The sequence below is a fragment of the Ylistrum balloti genome, unplaced genomic scaffold (genome assembly GCF_031769215.1).
Source record: "Ylistrum balloti isolate Yb309-2 unplaced genomic scaffold, AGI_CSIRO_Ybal_v1 Utg370566, whole genome shotgun sequence".
Lineage (NCBI taxonomy): Eukaryota > Metazoa > Mollusca > Bivalvia > Pectinida > Pectinidae > Ylistrum > Ylistrum balloti.
In genome coordinates, this window is record NW_026782355.1 from 640,598 (window position 1) to 652,040 (window position 11,443).

The window sequence follows — 11,443 nt, forward strand, 5'->3', positions numbered from 1 at the left end:
GCCTGGCGGGGACATTTCAAGATGGGTAAACAACAGGGTGAATCTTTATTGAATTTCTTCGCATTTACCTGGAAAGTTCATCATTATTTTGAATTTTAGTTGAAATGCCCCATCCATTGAAAAACACTTTATTTTGAACCAGTATATCTATATTATATATTAAGGTAAAAAAAGCCCTTTGAACTGATATTAAATAATGGTAAAAATACCATGTCTTTTTTTATAACTACGAAATTTTCAATGCATTTGCATTTGATCCCTTGCCTCGATTTGGATGGTACTTTAAATATTTTCTCAAGATTTTAAAACATTCAATTTTAGCAAACCCCAAGCCATGTAAGACCTTGGGATATATCCATATGAGAAAGAGAGGGTTCAAAATATGGGCCTCATATTTCATGTCCAAAACAAGAGATCCCAGAGTGAACTGGGCACCCACCATTGTTCTTAAAAAGTTGGATAATTTTCATTTGCTTTTATTAAATTTGAAAATTCCTCCAAGAAATAGCCATGATAATCTTTATCTGCAAAACCATTTTGGTTTTTTAATTGGTTCAGTACTTGTCAAGAAATAGCGATAACTACAAACCTCTTTTGAAAAAACCCAAGATTGCTGCATGTCAATGATTACTGATGGGTAGACCAGAGCGATTTGAATAGCCCACCTTCTGATAGTGATGTGGGCTAAAAATATCACTGTGCAATCAAGGTTTTCTCCTTTTTGAAAAAAATTGTAAATTTCTACATCATCAAACCACTAGCCAAATTTAATTACTATAGTCGTTCATGTTTTCGGAAGTGTATTGAGCATTGGTGACTCTTATCTTTGAGTAACCAAATGGGTGATGAAATATGGCTAGTACCGGGTAGTTAACTGGATGAAAACCATGAAGCTTCTTCAAATGAATGAACTTACCAACTCTGACAGATATGTATGAGGGTTGATTGATAAGTTGTGAGCATTGTATTGAAGATGTTAAGCAGGGATGTCCTTTTTCAGCTTTATTATTCCCACACTGTTTAAGGCTGTGTACCAGTAGACTGGTGTCATTTGGTCAGTTTATGTCGAAAAGGTAACACTCTAAAGTAAATAATGCAAATGACTTTTGCAAATGGACAAAATTGCTGAAAGAGCAGTGATTCAATATTTGCATAAGAAAGGTCTAACACCTAAGGATATCCATACTGGCAACACCAAAGAATGACGACACTTCATATGCTACAATGAAAAGGTGGGTGATGGAATTTAAGCATGGCAGGCAGAGCCTTGGGGATGACATCCATCCTGGAAGGCCTATCACTGTTGCAACCCCAGAAATGGTCAATAAAGTCCATGATATTGTTATGGCTGATAGGTGAGTTACAGAGATATATAGCCAGTACAATTGGGATTTCACAGGAAAGAGAACATTCCATTCTTGTGGAAGATCTTACAATGAGAAAGCTCTTGGCCTGTAAGGTACCAAGTCTTTGGACAGTTGATCAGAAGCACACCAGGCAACTGAATCGCATGCTAATATGAACATTTTAGAGGCAGATCCTCCTAACTTTCTGCAGGGTTTGTGACTATAAATGAAACATGGCTCCATCATTTCACCCCAGAAGCCGAACAACAGTCTCAACAATAGAAGCACCGGAGTTCATCCCTGCCAAAGAAGACAAAGACTGTTCCATCAGCTGGAAAGATTATCTGTTAAAGGGACAAACAGGCAATGGCACTTATTATGCATCATTTCTTAGGCAGTTAAGAGAAAATATCAAACTCAAGTTCCGCAGAAAACTCTGTGAGTGTTGTTCCACCAGGACAATGCCCCTGTTCACAAGTCTGTCATTGCCATGGCTGTCATTAATGACTGTGACTTTGAATTGATTGGGCATCCGTCTTAATCACCTGATCTTGCTTAATCTAACTTTCATCTATTTCCAAAATTGAAAAAAATCATTTCCGGTACCCACTTTTCTGATGATGATGTCATACACGCAGTGGAGGACTTTCTGAACGGTCAAGAAAAGGACTTCTTTAATTTGGCATTAATGATGCCTTTAAACATCGCTGGTAAAGTGTAGATACTGAAAGGGATTATGTTGGAAAATAATGAAATATGTCTGCCAAAAGTCAGACCCTTAAATATTAGGCTCACAACTTATCAATCGACCCTCGTATAAACAATTTACAGTCCTCTGAATCATGATGAGCCATCTAAATATCATTACCAATAGTATTATGCATTGAACACAACACAAAAATATGAATTTTATTCTAGTTTAATTTTAACTGAAAAACAATTCACAAAACAGTTCCAGAGTTGAGAAACTTCCAAGGACTTGTCTCTGATGTTCTCAACCAAAAATCCCTGAAGTAACACATATCCTCCTCTAGACTGAATTCCACAGTTACACAATTCTGTAAAATCAAGAAGAAAACCAATCAAATCCTGTTATATCACATTCCATTGATCTCGCTATTGTAACATTACCACTGTATTACATTAGTAAACTTTATAAACTAATAGCATAAAATGTTCTTGTAATCCTGCCATTTCAATGAAATGAGGTGCATAACTTCATTTTACAGTACCACAGTTGTTGCCTCAAAAGTGGAGTTTAGGGGGCGGGGGAGAGATTTTTCATGTTTGCATTCAATTGACATCCACAGTCTGACATTCTTCCTCAAATACTTCTAGACAGTATACAACAGTACTATTGACACATACTGTATATGTTGTATCTATCTACTGATGACCTGAGTAGACTGTCTCAAGCCAGTTGAAACAATACTTATTTGTGTTGACAAGCCACTTCGGACATGCAATATTTACTGTATTGAACCAACTTTTATTATGAAACTTAGCAATTCAATGTTACTGTTTTGTCTTGTAGCAGAAATCAATTCTTTCATATCTGAATCAACAGAATAGTCTCAGTCTGCATGAAAAGAGAAATTATTATCCAAGAAGATCAATTATGATTACAAAGATTAAAACCAGTATTCCCCATGTATCAATGACAGTAGCCAGGCAAGAACTGAGAGTAAGATAAGTTCTAGAAATTAAATAACACATGAACATCAGTAGGAATATTATTTATTGATAGTTACAAATAAATTTACTTAGTAACATTTCATAATGTACTATTCTATACAGGAAAACTTTTACAACTTTCATCAAAACAGTAATATTGAAATTCTCTCTTTACACCCAAAGTCATCAGTGCCAAGATATATAAATGTATAGCTAGAAAATAAAATACCTTCATCTAAATAGAGTACAATACCACATCATTTCTTGTCCTTTACAGGTTCAGGTAGTGGATAAGAATTTTTGATGTAGGGAATACGACCCAGGATAGGTGTGAAATCAAACAGAAATATTGCCATAGCCAATGCCGTTCCTCCATATGTTGCTAAAGCTCCTGTGCTGTTGGTAGAAAAGAACAAATCTTTATATTATAAAAATTGCAGAAAAAAAGCCAGCAAAAATATAAGTAACTGTTTTGAAGCCTTCTGTAAATAATAACAAAATTAGTGATATCTGCTAGGTCTGATATGATTTTCTCTAAAGATCACTACTGTTATCTGCTCATATACTGATGAGACCGAAATGGAATGTTAACAGCAGATATATATATACTAAGTCTCATAACACCCAGACATTGGTTGACATAAAATTAGCATGGATGTAAAGATCTTCATCTTCTCATATAATGAAACATTCTCTATAGATTGTAAACTAGCCCAATTTTGACTGACACTAGCTGTAAGAAATGCCCTATCATCAGCTGATGAGATAGACCCATGTTATCAACAGGTTGGAAACAATCACTGTTATGGGTAATAGTCTTGTATTTGCATGACAGTAACTGCTTTGAGTAATCAATTTGTTCTTTTAAACATTTGCATGCCTTATTTTACATGGCCCAATAAGTTATGCAACATGGTACATTTCTTTCACAAAAAAAGGAAAATTGAATTATCTCACTTTCTGGCAAGATAAACTCTATCATCTCCATTGCTTATAGTGTGGCTAAAAATGGAACACATAAAACTTTGTACTCATTTATTTAATATGTACTCAATGCTCCCAATGTCTTGCAAATATAGAAGTGCGAGTCTCTTTTGCTTTGGGGTCATATAGAAACAATGATGCTCTTTCCTGATGCCAAATTTAGAGGAAAGTTCATGTGCTTCTATTTCAAATTAGGCCTACCTGGCATTTGAGTAACAAATTAATTCATGAATGCATTAATGTCATATAAGTACAGGACTTTTACAAAGGACAGATGATATGTCTGAAGTGTTATCATGATGCAGTTAGACAGTATCTCGATGTGTATCACAACATATCCCTTTCATAGTTTTGACATTAGCTGTGTCTCTCTGTTCTAAAACAGAAAACTGTGGGGACAAAGATATAAGAATGACTATAGAGCTGTTCCACCTGGAACAATTAGAAAGAAGGAGCCGAATAGAGAGGTCTCCTAGGCCTGTGTTCGGTATAATATCCTGAGGTAAGAATAACTGATACATGTTTTCACAAACGATGAAAAATTGATATATCCCTATATACGTGAATGTATTTTTGAACAGCAATACTATATTCACATGCTGGGTTGTACTTAACCTGATAAACAGGTTAGACACATCCCCTCTAAGCCCCTCATATGCAAAAAAAATAAATAAATATTTCCCATACGATGGGTTGTGTCCAACCTGATAGAGAATGAAGTATGACAGAATATCTTGAAAAATAACCCAATTGCCAGTCAATGTCCAAATGTACGACAGGTAGGTCTTACAGAGTGAGTCGTTTATCACAAACGGAACACATGTGAACGTGTCGACTTCAACACCTGACAATGCAATAAAACCGTATCATGATTTTGTCGATCTTGACCTAGATCAAGGTCGGATGTTGAACCTATTTCAAATTTAGTGACAATGTACAGTATGAAACTGGTGTAAGGATAGTCTTTACCTGTGACGCATCATAAAGTTTCCTCTATTGCTAACAGCATATTTAACCATTGATCTAATTCTCCCTAGGAACAGATTTCTGTTGCTGGGGATCGGCAACCGTGGAGTACTCGACATTTTGCTTTAAGCGTGTCTGCGATGGTGATTATCACGGGTGCGTTCGATTTGCAAAATGTGAATCCATTCGGTCGCCTAACCGTTCCGGTCCAAACCGTAATGTGCTTAGTAGTTCCAGCACCGTTGTTGTTTAAGCTATGACAGTGATATATGACTTTATATATTCAAAATTGCTACTGTATGTTCATGACCTGAGCGTCCGACTTCTTAACATTACACAGTTTTCTTGTACAAACATAAGAATTATGACTATGCTAGGTATCGTATTGATTTTGTGTAAATGTATCGGTAAAATAGAACGTAAATCTATATATACTTGCCGTCAATAAAAACGCAACACCTTTAAATTACTGTCAAAATTTACCAGTTATAGTTTTGAATACAATATTTAATAAAATACCTAAAAGTTGATTATGTCCATAACAAAATTCACTCAATGCAATCAGCACTACATCATGGGAATACTTTGATTTCCGGTGACTAATGTCCATACCCCTAAAATCAAAATTACCACGTTCAATATCTAATGTGGCCACCATTTGCAGCGACACAAGCGCGGCATCTTCGAGGCATTGACCGAATAAGGCGTTGAATTTTGATTTGAGGAATGTTCCTCCACTCTTCCTGAAGAGCGATTTCAAGCTGCCGACGCGTCTGAGGCTGTTGTGGTCGCTCTATCACAGCCCTACCCAATTGGTCCCAAAGATGCTCGACCGGACTAAGATCCGGGGGAAACGCGGGCCACGGAAGGGTTGCGATGTTCTGATGTTGAAGGTAGTCTGTAGTGATACGAGCGGTATGTGGTCGTGCATTGTTCTGTTGTAATAACGCTACGTTTGGGTGTCCAGCAAAGAATGGAACAACAGCAGGAGTTAAGACCTCGTTGATGTAGCGCTGTGCTGTTAGATTGCCGTCAATAATTACTAGAGGGGTACGGTATGCAAAAGAGATACCTCCACACACCATCACACTGCCCCCGCCCCACCTATCCGTTTCCGTTACACAGCAGCCCAAAAACCTTTCACCTCGACGTCGCCACACTCGAATTCTACCGTCATTTCCTCTGAGGCGGAATCTCGATTCGTCGGTGAACAGGACGCCAGACGTTGGGTCCATCCTCGGCGCCGTCTTGTCCAATTTAGACGATTTTGACGGCGAATTTGAGTCAATTCGTTTCCTCTAAATGGACGGCACGACACCAATCCGGCTGTGCGAAGGCGACGGCGCACAGTACTAGCTGACAAACGTCTGCCATGACTTCCCATCGTCTGTCTAGCCGTTCTTGTCGCGGTTTGAAAATGATCTCGCAGGTGACTTAGTCGAATGTAACGGTCCTGGTTTGGCGTCGTCTCTCTCTGTCGCCCCGGACGAGGTCGATCTCTCACGGATCCGGTTTGTCGCACTCGTTCTGCCAGTCGATTGATTGTGTAAGCAGAACAACCCATTCTCCTGGCAACTTCCCTCTGAGAAAGCCCTCCTGCCAGCATACCCCGAGCTTCGTGTCTTTCATTGTCTGACAGTCGAGGCATTTGTAGCAAATAATGATGACAATTTAAAAAATTGATGACTGGAAAATGTCTGCCTGTAACTACAGTGTTCACTAGTAGTGACTGAGCAAGGATATAACGCACTTTATAGCGCCGACGTGCGAACTCATGCTTTTACGACAATGCCCTGTGGTACGACAAGGAGTTGATATTACTCGACCATTATTTCGTTAGTTTTGTAGTGCATTGTGTTGTGGCTAAATACAGCAGAATAAGAATCTAATCCTTGTTGTGAAGAATATCTTATGTCCAAAATTTTAGTGTTGCGTTTTCATTGGCGCCGAGTATACATTTGGATATGAATACTTCTTCAATTATAATATCACGGGACGTATAAAATTATCGTGAAAATATCTAAATATACGAACTGAAATATACATCGTGAATTTGAATAATTCTTTAATTATAATCTATAAAATGAATATATAATCACACTTTTATGTATCTTTAAAAAACCGCTATTGCATATCATCATTTATACCATAAATGATCCAAACGACAAAAACAAATGTCTACCAGTGTTTATCCTCTTTTTACTAATTTCTTCATTACTCTTTCTATTACGGAATAGTGTATCTAATCATTGAAACTATATTTTGTAATATATTTATATGATTCTATTCAATTAAAAGAGATTAAACTGTAATATGTTGATAATTATATATCATTAAATCAGTATCAAAGGACATGTATCATACATATCAATATATGTTGATGTTTATTGAACATGTCCGATAAAATGTTGACTTTCCCCTACTTTAATAATTAATACTAAACGTATTTTACAAGACCATTAAGCATAGACGTTATACGCGGACATTGCGCTATGACACACATACAGCGCTCTAAAAGTACCATGTTTAATTCAGTTCTATTAATCTTATGTCAAATCATATACCACATTAAATGCCTTTAATGTAAATTCGACTGGTGCTAATTAAGTTTAGTATAGCACAAATGAATGGTTTTGTTTCGCTTAAACAACATCAGAAATGTCAAGATATCGCATATAAAGCATAACCTTTTTGGACGGGGTAAGGAATACATCTAACTGATGAGGGAATGACATGATAGATCACGTCTTGGATTTCATCTTGATTTAAAATTGGAAAATTTATCAAAATCTGCAACAACCCACAGTCACAGTATGAAACATAATCCAAAGTGAAAATGGGTTTCAAGATTATGGTTTCACCAAGAAAAAGATGCAAGATATTTGGAATATTCGCAAACTTGGCTTGCCATAACGTTGCATTTCTCACGGAAACGCACATCAAAAATGCCTCCTTTAGCATCAGCCCACAAACCATAGTCACTTATTGTAGGAGACTATAAAAACATACTGAAACTCATGGTTGTCAAATGGTAGCAAAGAAAGTGAACGTTTCATAGAATAACTTAAAGATTATTACCTAGATCAACAAATGTGACCAGAGATGTAATGAAACCAGGATACCCAAATAAAGAAGAAATGGTGAAAGAAGTATCATACGAAAGTCCTGTTATCATTTAATCCTTTTGTTTGACTATTTTGCGAAATCAAAAATACTAGTGAAATGGCACCTCGATTCAAGCACAGGAAATGTGACTATACCAGCATGTTAAAAGACTCTTCCAAAGATTTGTCTATGATTCTACAATGAGGTGTACAAGAAATGGTAAACAGATATATAGATCTTATTGATGTCAGTAAAGACAAAGGAGGAGTGCCATTTTGGGCTTTCTGGTGGCCATGACGAATACTTTTTTATTTTTTGTCTATTAAAACCTTGAGGTCAGACGGTAATGATATGACATTAATCTAAGGTCAGCTCAAGGCTGTTCAGTTGTTATAGGGGGGACGAATGGGGGATCAAATTCATAATTATTGCAATAATTATCAAACTAAAATATTTTTTTTTAGTTTTTTTCTCTTAAATGTCATTTGATGATATATTTCAAAACCTTCATTACAAAAAATGACCAAAAATTATGCCATTGTTGAAAAGTAGGTCACGGTAATTAAGTGCCCTAATTATTAATTAAGTCACACTTGAGCACCGTTTTTTGTCGTAATGCATCTATACACAATACGTTTATCACGTGCAGTGTATTTATTTGAAATATTTTTGCAAATATGGATGATATTAAAATGGAAAAAAATCAATTTAGCACCAGGTTTCACAATATTATAAATGACCTTTGTCTATTACTTACGGGATTGTATTTTTGTTTACTGCTTTAGTAAGGGGAATGGTGGCGTTGGGATATTCATTTAGGAAGTCACAATCTGACCAGTTCTCCGCCGTCATTGCGTCATCAACACAACTAAGGAAACTTAAGGAGGCAGTTGTTTGTGCAATATCAGACTGGTGTCGGTCATAAGAAAGATACCATAGGACAGATGCAATGTGGGCACAGCAGCCGACTACTCTGGCCTCAACCTTACATTGACAATACTAGCCTGATATTGGGGTCAGTCCCTTAGAATATTCGATCCAAAGATTGTACACCTTTTTTCATCTCTGGACTTTCCACAAAAGAAACATCGCGATTCAGTAAGCGTAGCTCGTGGAATATCAAGTTTGATTTTTTTAGAGTCAGGTGTCTCATTCTAATGGTCTAAACCACTGTTACATTAAATCTACAATGTCAAACATGGAATTAAAATCCCATTTGTGAAAAGTGTAATTCAATAGCTTTGTTACAAGTCTTTTATTCGTTGTTAAACTGATACTATACAAACATGAATACTACGGTAATATGCTGCATTTCTTCCTTACGTTACATAGTGTTGATTTCCTAGTAGAGGTTTGCTCAAGTTTATTGTTTGAAACATTGAAAGTCAGCTTGCAACGGTTGCCAGCTATCACCTAAAGCTGTTGACTTAAACAGATTGGCGTCGTTTGCAAACATTTTGTAGGTGTTTTCAACAAATTAAAGAATATCATTGATATAACTTCCTCTGGGTTCTCCGTTTGTTATTTTATTTTATTATCATTATTTATTTTTTCTATTAGAGTTTGTTCCATAAATCTATCGAAGTAGATAACCAAGTAGTTTTCCACTCTTTGGATGAGTCTTCCGTGCGGTACTTTATCAAACCAAGGTAGGTAACGTCTGTCTGTTGTCTATTGCAACGGTCCAGTCTTCCATTTCTTCCGCTGAGTACTTCAGGAATATCCACTCCTTGATCAGAATAATTATTTTTAAATGCTCAACGAATCCGTCACGAACCATTCACCGGAGTATTTCACCAACAACTGAGCTTGCAATAAGGGGAAGATAAATTTTCGGTTTCTTTTTATTGCCTTTTTTAAAACACAGTAAGAAAATACCAAAAGGGAACATATTCATAATCCAAACTTAAATTTAATCAAACAATTGTATATGAATAAAAGAAGTATTCACATAGAGAATCACGAAAAAATACAAGGAAAACATTACCAGGTGTTCCGGAAGAGTAAACGTCTTCTGTTTCATCGACGACATCCCCGATGTAAATATTGGTCGACCAACGCAAGTTATATCATATTTTCAACTGAGAGTAAGGTATGCAACAACGGAACCAACAGGCAAACTGACGAACATCAAACTCGCTAGCTTCATATCACACAAAGAAATAAAGATATTTCTCAATTAGTTTATAATGACAATCGTAAAACCTCCCAATAAACATTAGTATTTTTTCCAACCCGTTAGCAATTTTTCTTCTTGGATAGACTTGTTGAGAATACTTTTGAGTGGCTCTTTAGCTGTTTCACAGTCACAGATATTTTCTTACAGCGACATCACGTTAAAATGATTTTTTTACTGATTTTTGGTATTGATACCTTATGAAAACTCAAAATGTTATTTGTCTTTTGTTCACCCCATATATTGTATTATTAAGAAACTTATTAAATTGTCCAACAGAATGGATATCTGTGAGATTATTACTAATTTACTTAAAATTTACTGGGAAAAAGTTTGATGTGTAGTTTATTTTTCTGCAGATTGGTTGTTTGAAAATTTTGATTTTGTTTTGTTTCGTTTTGTTCTGAATAATTAGGGTAATTGAAATATTGTTCAAAAATAACAGATTAACATCTAAGGGTTTCATTGTTATGTATTTTATACTTCAGTAATACTTCCTTGTAGCGGTTTCTATCACAATTTCGCATTAACTTTTACATGTGAGATATCTCTGCGTTATTCACTTATCCTCCTTGGCGTCGTAAGATTAACAGATTCTAAAAAGATTTCTTTGCGTAATCCGGACAGTCCTATATAACATCAGCATATTCTAACAATGGTCTTTTAAATGAAGTAAGGTCAATTTACCGAATTATAACATAAGCTCATGATAAAGATAAAAAATCTATAGTTGTCATCAACCCGCATTCCTCGAAACCCTCTTTTGTGAAATAATGTGTCAGCTATCGACATCCCACATGGCAGTCATGATATAAGAAAATCGGATGCAAGATGAAAGCGCTATATATTTCAGCAGCAGGGATATCAATACCTAGAAGTGGAATAAACCACTATAGAGAAATCGGAGCCATCGCGCTAGTCATACTTCTTGATGGAAAGTTATCCCTGTTGGTTTCGTTGTAGGAAGAGATCGAGGCAAGCAGATGATGTGGTTATTAAGAGTTTGTCATGTCCTTGATTTCCAGTTTAGGTGGATATATACGATGGACACGGTCAAGAAATGTCTTGTAATCTAAATACACTGATGATGTCTTATCAATAGATGGCAAGACATCATCAGTGTTTCTTAAATGGAAATAGAAAGTCATTGTGACATGTTTTGGTCCATTTGAAAATGTTTGCATGGATATTC

The 11,443-nt window shown here is 36.1% G+C and overlaps 1 long non-coding RNA gene across 1 annotated transcript; it reads right to left on the bottom strand.

Annotated features, from left to right (window-relative positions):
- Positions 1–2,249: 2,249 nt before the first annotated feature.
- Positions 2,250–5,102, bottom strand: LOC132556367 (uncharacterized). The gene is made up of 3 exons (XR_009554468.1): positions 4,974–5,102; positions 3,250–3,416; positions 2,250–2,404 (listed from the first exon to the last, which is right to left on the bottom strand). It is a non-coding gene; the product is annotated as an uncharacterized LOC132556367 (long non-coding RNA).
- Positions 5,103–11,443: the final 6,341 nt, after the last annotated feature.